This window comes from Pezoporus flaviventris, unplaced genomic scaffold (genome assembly GCF_033815535.1).
Source record: "Pezoporus flaviventris isolate CSIRO_AGI_PZ_B2104156 unplaced genomic scaffold, CSIRO_AGI_Pfla_v1 ptg000002l, whole genome shotgun sequence".
Lineage (NCBI taxonomy): Eukaryota > Metazoa > Chordata > Aves > Psittaciformes > Psittacidae > Pezoporus > Pezoporus flaviventris.
Window position 1 is genome coordinate 35,471,113 of NW_026892550.1, and position 8,887 is coordinate 35,479,999.

Below are 8,887 nucleotides of genomic sequence, written 5' to 3' on the forward strand. Positions count from 1 at the left end.
TGAATGCATATATGATGCTAGCTACACCACCAGTATCCCTGAAAGCATCTGTATATCCCTGTGGACTAAAAACTACTCTGTAATTTGATTGTATCAATTTCTACTTTTGTCTCATTAAAATCAGAGCTTTTCCTAATACATGACAGAAAAAATGATGTAAACATAAAGTCAGCATGCTGCTTTAGTTAGGTTCTAGCACTGATAATTACCTCTCCTCTCTTTGTTAGGCAGCATGTCAATGTTGTTTATAAACAAGGGAAGGTTTCACAATGACCACAATATATGCAAACCATGGTAACTAGCAAACACCACACTAAATTAGATAGTAACTCTGAAGCTTCTCTTAATAACATACTTCAAATAACAATGAGAATGTTGTAAATGTCAGTATGTATGTTGATGATACATTGTTGCCTTGAATGCTTGTTGCTTGTTACTCCTTGCTGCCCCCAAAGAAATATCTGTTAAACAGGGAGGGTTGAGTTTTCCAAGGGATCAATGAAAAAATATATAATAATGTAAGTAATAATAGACCAAAAGTCTGGTGTATGCTCTCTGAAGGAAGAAAACCAAATACATTTAGTATTTGTTACAGCCAGTCACTAGACATTGCACAAATAACTCATGGTGTTGCACTAGTACAAAAATCTAATTCTTGAATTGTCAATATTCTAAGAATGGATTCCATTTATGTGGTATATCAATAATTACACAAGACAAAATCAAATTAATAAAATATGCAATTAGACTCCAGGACACCTGGAAAATCTAAGCCTATATCTGGGAAAGAATTAAATCCATATCTTTCTTGTATATATAGGTCTTCTGGATTAGTTTTGTAACTCAAAGCCTCATTTTCAAATCAAAGCATTACAGAAAACTTCATGAAAGGCAGATACTGCATTCTCTTCCATAGGATAATCCGATAAGGAAGTCTTAGAATGCAATACATGCTTGTTTGATCAAATAAGCATTTATACTAAGATAAATCTCAAATTATTAGCACATGTGGAACTCACTGAAAGAAACAAGGAAGTAACAAATACTAATAGCCAAAAAAATTCTACCTTTTAATTTAAAAAAAAAAAATAAGCCCTAAACCAAGTATCACAGTTTTTCAGTTTCATTTAGTCTGTACTAAAACACATCTGAGGGTTTTATCTTCACAGGAAGAACAAGTCCTAAATATGTTTTGGAAAGGTTTCCTGTAAGACTTCCCCCCAACCTTTGGAAGTCTTCCAGAAAGCAAGAGAAGAGCATATGTTTGATTTACAGACAGAAACACCCAGACAAGCAGTAGGTAAAAAGATGAGTTAAAGGGAGAGGGCGAGTTTCATTTCTGCGCAAAGATTGTTCTGAAATTTTGTGTTTAGTTAAAAGTCTTGACATATTTCCAAGATGTAATTTATTTTGCCTGGGAGATCATTGCTTTTAAGAGGACTGTTCCAGTTTTGTAGGGAAACTCAGCCAAAAGGAAAGAATAAATATTTTAAATGAGATACACTAATTGCCAAGAACATAAAATGACAAGTAATAATCTAGACTTATATAGTGATCATTATTTGTAATGAACATTCAATCTCATGTGACACAAGTTGACTTTTCACTGGATCCTTACAATTTCAAATAGGAATCTTACGAGTAAAGAATAAATATTATCAGTGACCTCCATATTTTCAGTGCTTATGATCCTACATAAAGTCATGGGGCCCAAATCATAAGGCATTTCAACCACTTTGAGAAGTGACAGTGTTACTTTATTTGTATTATTTAACCCCTCGATTTAAGGAAATCTTTTTAAAAATGTACATAACCACAGTCAACAACATAATTATGTGGATAACACACTATATCCTATACAGTTCAGAAGGATCTGGAATTGACTTGTATTATGTGTATTATAAAATCATATGCGTATCAATTTAATTATTGCGGGGGTGATCCATGCCATAACAAGTCCTTCTTGTAGTTTCCTTAGATTAAGAAAGTCCCAATAAGAAAGCCTGTATTTCTTGTTCTTGCTTGGAACACAAGCTTTTCAAACAGCAAACCAAAAATAAACTTTAATGAAACCAAAATCTGGTTTCCACTGAAATCTTGAATGTGAGCCTAATCTTTAAAGGAACAGCATTATTTACCTAATGCTATGGCTTTTGGGCAGGATGGGGCTCTTCTGACAGATAATGATTTCCTTCCTCCAGTGTTGAACTGCTCTAAACTTTCTACAGGATGATTCTCCAGCTTGAACTTCCCTTTTAGCTAAGTCTATTTGCTTTGTCTCAAGAGCTTCTTTGGAGGTTCTAGCAGGGGAGTGCAACTACCGTATACCTGGGACCAATGAAGGGTACTGCCTGTACTGGGGAAGGTTGTCCTCTTCGACAGAGCGCAAAGCTTTGGGAGGGACGCACGTGGAGCGGTGAGGGAGGAAGGGGACACCCACCTAGCCAGCCAGATCAGCCGAATCAACCCTGGCGATCAAAGGGGTGACAGATGTCGCAGAGAGATCGCCCTCACATCATTGTCGGAGGAATCCCAGGCACAGCTACAGGTTGGGCAGAGAAGAGATTCAGAGCAGCCCTGTGGAGAAGGACTTGGGGGTGTTGGTCGATGAGAAAATGAACATGAGCCGGATTCAGCCTGTGCTTGCAGCCCAGAAAGCCAACTGTATCCTGGGCTGCATCAAAAGGAGCGTGACCAGCAGGTTGAAGGAGGTGATCCTGCCCCTCTACTCTGCTCTTGTGAGAACTCACCTGGAGTACTCTGTACAGTTCTGGTGTCCTCAACATAAAAAGGACATGGAACTGTTGGAACAAGTCCAGAGAAGGGCCACGAGGATTATCAGGGGACTGGAGCACCTCCCGTATGAAGACAGGATGAGGAAGTTGGGGCTGTTCAGCCTGGAGAAGAGAAGGCTGCATGGAGACCTCATAGCAGCCTTCCAGTATCTGAAGGGGGCCTGTAAGGATGCTGGAGAGGGACTCTTCATTAGGGACTGTAGTGACAGGACAAGGGGTAACAGGTTAAAACTGAAACAAGGGAAGTTTAGATTGGATATAAGAAGGAAATTCCTGTGAGGGTGGTGAGGCACTGGAATGGGTTGCCCAGGGAGGTTGTGAATGCTCCATCCCTGGCAGTGCTCAAGGCCAGGTTGGGCGAGGCCTCGGGTGACATGATTTAGCGTAAGGTGTCCTTGCCCATGGCAGGGGGGTTGGAACTAGATGATCTTAAGGTCCTCTCCAACCCTAACTATTCTGTGATTCTGTGATTCTAAGAGATGTTGACAGTTTTCAGCTCCAGAAGTTCAGATGGTTCAATGAAAGTGAAGGATAATACCACATGACTGAGATTATTAATTTTTATCCCTCCAGTACAAAAAGCAACAGCTTAATGTCCGGTCAAATTTATAATTCAAACTGAGAGGGACAGTAAATAAGAAAAGTTATGCTCATACTCTGAAGCAGACAGTAAACAGGAAGAGAACAGGTCAAGTAAAAATATATAGGATGCAAAAAGATAAAACCTAACACATCTTTAAAATAAGTAACTTTGCCCCATGGTTTATGTGGAAGGCTATTATTATGAACTGGACGAAACTTAAACTTGAATGTTCTCTGACTCGTATAGAGACGGTCTCGGAAATTCAGAGGATACAAAAAAAAGATCTTCAGAGCAAAAATTAACCTTAATGAAAAATATTTATTTCAAGCAGGCATCCTTTAAGCAGTTATTTATTCAGCTCTTTATATTCTTCCACAAGCTCTGTGCTAATTCACTGCTGGCATCTGCTGGGCAAACCTTTCAGACTATTACCACTACAGAGGCAGAATTAATTTCTTGCTCCTGAACAGCACTTTTTCAGCTTTCACTTTCATCATAGGGTTCCTAGCCCTCTCGCTTTCACATAGAAGAGAGGCCATACAGGACAGGTTGATCATCTGGTGACTGCTCTGATATCTAGCCCAGGCTTTCTGAATGGTTTAAGGCTCTAGATTTAGCCTCATGAAGCAGACAATTATTGTAGTGACAGCCCAGAAGAATGCAAAATATCTCCTGAATCTCTTACGTATCACCCTGATCTTGCCACTGCCTTCTGTGCATCTTTCCTTTGGACCACCTTAAACACAAGCATTTCAGCAGTGAACTACACTCCAGCTGCACGAAAACACAACTGCACCTCTTCAGCAGTCACCAAGAACACATTCACTTATGACATTACTCATTTCACTGACTTCAGACAAACTTTAAGGCCAGTCTATCAGCTCACATGATGCTCCACTCTGCAGAAGTGGCTCCAAGTATCTCAGTAGCATTTTTATCTTTTCAGTGCGAGCTTTTCCTAGCAGCCACAACCACGAGAAACTAAAGAAAGAATAGGAAATAAGGCTCTCAGTTACTCAGTTTGAACCCTCCACTATAGGACATGAGACTAAGCACACTTCTGCTTGCTTTCAAAAAAAAAAGCACAAAGAGAACTCTGAGCGCACTTTCCCACAGCTGCAAACAAAACCCACAGAAAAGAAGAGGAAATAAAGATATTTTTGGAACATAGGAATGTAACACTCTTCAGAAAAATAGTTGTGTTTCAGCTCATCTAGCCATTCCTATTTACAAAAATGACTAACATTTCAGAATCCTGTACAGTATTTGACCTTGAAGACATATTTCTGCAATTAAGACCACAAAAAATTAACGTCACATACACATGAATGCTGCAGTTCTCAAGAAAGACCCACAGATGGGCAGAGAATACTGAAATCTCTGCAACTTATTCTGGAACAGCTCTTACAAAAATGAATCAGCTTCCTTGTACAAAATCCTTCTGGCAATTTCACTTCAAACAGATACAGTGTTCCTTTATGGAGCTTTTTTTCTGCTCTGCGTTTGTAAGACTTTTTAAATACACTGCCCTCAGCAATGCTTACAAATTAGCTGACACTTATCAAAACTATTGCTGTTGTTTTGATTTAGGAGAGTTACTTTGCTTCCAAGGAGAGTTTCCTAGAACATTTGACCATGAAAATATGCTAGGAGTATAAATTAAAATATTACAGGGTGCCAACAAAGATCTGTGGGGCCTGTTTGACAGACACAGGGACTAAAAACATATTGGACTTTTTAAATTGAATTTTCAATTAATGATAATTTGAAAATCACAGTTGTTTAAATAAACTAAATGTGTTTAATTTCTGAAAATTTCAAGACTTGGTGCTACATTTACACCAAAATATTTGTGTTCTGAAATTAAATGGAACTTCAGCACTGAAGCATCAGTCATTTTGTAGAAATATCTGTATGTAAAATAATATTTGAAAATGCACACTCAGCTTCATGGAAATTCTTAGAACCTATCAACTTCAGTGAGACTGAAATCAGTGTACGAGTCAACAGAATCAGATCCTACCTCTGCGCTATAGACAAAAAGTTGTGAGAGAGCATATAGCAGTGAGGCATTAACTGCATACAGGTCCTAAAGGTGTTGAGCTTTCCTACTTTGCCAGATCTTCCTGTGAGGACTAAGCATTTTGGACAGCACTTGTAGTTAGGGAAGGTGAGAACTACGTAAGATTCCCCAGAGAAACAAGTTGGAATTTTCTCAGTGCCTCCAACTCCTCCTGCATGACATGGCTCTCTGCCTTCTGGAGAAAAGCAGCTTTGTTAGCTCTCTTAGTCTTAGATCTTCACTTCCAGCTTCCCTTAAATTCTGGATATCCAGAGAAACATTCAGTTAAAAGTAATTTTTGGCATATTGCAGAAAACTGAAGTTCATCTCCAAATGTATTGGGCCACAGCTTCTGACCTGCACAACCTTAAAAAAATGTAAAAGTGTTAACTTGTATGGACTTGGGCACTAACAAACAGTAAATCCTGCTCCAGAGCATGTGACAAACCATCAAGTTTCACTAATGGCAGTTGAAAATACACATAAAACTGAGATCTCATGTTCAATTTCTAAATGAAATGCCAAATGTACCACAAATATACCCTTTCCCTTGTCTCCAGGGAGCGGTGACTGAATCCCCAGTTCTGGCAGCCAACAAACAACATTCTAGAAGAAATGAAAAGAGAAAGTAAAAACTGTCATTAAAATGAGACTATAGTCACAAGTGCAGTTTAGCACAAATCTGCCTAAAAAGACCCCAGCACTACAGTATACCAATCATTCTAAATTTTTAATATTTATAGGTATCTACTTAAGGTGGCTTGCTATCAATCAAGTAGGAAATTTTATGCTAGCAGAGGTATCCTACAAATATGAATACCTAATACTCGGTGGTATTGCACTCTGGAGTATAAATGGAGTATACACTCCATACACTCTGGAGTATACACTTCTATAAGCTGGCAAATAACAATAATCAGCATGACTACCCTTTCTTGGAACTCGGCTCCCTCTATAACACTGTAACTTTGATGAAAGATCTAACCTGAAGATTCACAGTGACTGGTTTCTAATTATTTACCTTTTTCCCTTGCACACTGTTATTTTTTTGTAAATTTAAGACTCAGAATGTGTGAACACACCTCTAATCATCCACAGAGCAACTTACTCCATTGGATCCTGGATCCTCAATGTTTGCTTGATATTCAAAATCAGTTTTTGTAGCTGATCAGAAATTCTAACAGTGGTACAGGAGTTGCAGCCTGAGTCCCAAAGCAGAAATTCAAATTACAGTAATACAGAAAGAATGCATTTTGATTGAGCATGCATTCTTGTCTGATTGAAACTCAGAGACTGAAATATAACCCATATGAATGGATTTCTAAAGCCTACTCTAATTTTTCAACTGATTAGTAATTCATGCATTTTGATCAAGTTTTCACTCTCTAGTAATTCTTTAAAGCATATCATTGAAAGTGATCTGCATAAGAAGCTAAGATGAGACAGATTCAAACCAATTCAGTAGCTTTGTTTATAGGGCAGCTGCCAAGATTTGAGTCACAAAGTCAGCCTGTGACATGCCCGCTTGTATAACTTGTATTCTTTGGCAGTATTTGAGGGTTTTGCATATTTGTTGTTTGATACATAACTCTACTCACATATCACAAAAATGAAATGGAGTGATAAATTTGTGGAAAATTAGTTTTAAAACTGTACTCATTAAATCAAGCAGATATCAGTGTAGGCTTTTTACATCCTGCACCACCCTTTTACTTAGTGGCCAATGAAAGGGGAAAAACCTGAAGCTGGTAAAAAGCAAACTCTTGCCATATATCACTCTTTTGATTAAAAGAAAAGCATTAAAATCCACCAGGATCCTGCATCATATCTGATAGCAGAAGTTGGTAGATAAACTAAAATAACAAAATCAATTCATCACAAGTATCATTGGCTTTAGCAAGCTGCATACCAACAGCCACTTCTGTGCAGAGGGAAAACACATTCTACCTGTCTTGCGCATTCTTTCCAAGTACTTAGCTGAATTAGGAAAAAGACAGGGGAAAGGGTGGTAAACTTCACGCATGTTTGTTTGCTTTTTAAGCCAAAGTTGGAAGTAATACCAAAGTACTTGGTCTCCAACATTCAGAGATCTGTTCCACTATTTTCCTGCAGATTTCATCCTCGGGGAGTTGTTTCCTAACTAAATGGCTCAAGATCAAAAAAGAAAAAAAGTTCTGAGAGTTGATTTGCTCTACGTCCTTTAATATCAAGCAAATGGTTGTTAGGCTTTTTAAACCATTACCTTATAGTTTCATAGACAGCATATAAGTTCTGGATTAAAAGAGTTTCTAGTCACCAACTGTTACTTTTTCCCTCATAAAACAGAGGTTTATTTAGTGGAACAACCAACTCTTATCAATTTGATGACTTTGGCATCCTCATTAGGTGGTATAATACAATCCAATTTCATATCAGATTTTAAAGCTTGTCAGAGCTTGCTTAGCTGTTCCTATTTATCTTTCTCTGGAAAAGAAAGGAAATGCTTTGTTTGCTTTCTTGTCTTACTTTGCCTTTGAGGATTCCAGTAGGCCAGTTTGAAATCCAGAATATTAATTAGCTTGTATACCATTACGTCTACATGATCTGGAGGAAACAGATTTTTCTGGGTTTCCTGTTCTAAATGATGTGGGTTAGAGTCAGATAGAACATTTGATAGTTGAGGACTAGGGCCTCTTTATGTACAATCAGTTCTTCCTTATCTAGTAAAGCATTGTTTTTAATTTCATGTGCTGTTAGTTCGAGGCTGAACTTTTAAAATATTTTAAAGATATTTTTAAAATATTTTAAAAATAAAAATTATTTTTTATATATTTGAGCCCTCCACACCTGCAACTTCATGCCTTTACACTTTGAGATAGGGTGTCCAATGGTCAAGGATGAGAAGGGGTAGTAGTCATTAAGTAAGTATCTAACATTTCAAAGGGCTTCCTAAGCAGCAATACACTCCTACATTAAGGGAACTGCAGACTTGACAGACTGGAATGAAGTAGTATAACCTGAATGCCTGTATACTCTCCAATATCAACTTTGCCCAGGAGATCTGGGGACATTATTGTACCTGCCTGCCTTTCCCTTTCTTGGCCTATGTACTGGCAGGAATCGATCAGCTAATCTGGAGTACACAAGTACATCCTTGGCTGGTCTTAATTCTATGGCGTGCAAATCATGGCAAAAACAGAGCTGCAAGCTTAGAAAGCAAGCAGGGAAAATGGACTGAAATGCTGCAACATTTTCTGAGACAATATTTTTTGGCTTTGCCAAAGCAGACAGTTTTCAAGATGGAAGTCAAATTAAATAGGATTACTTTAGTAAGGTAGGCTTCCTCACATAAAAAGATCAAATTCCTTATTAGTAAAATATTCTTATGTCTCTGATTTCTCTTTAGTCTTTTATTTCTCAAAAGATGCTGTTGGCTGTCCTAGCATCATGTTCAAAAGGCTTTTAATA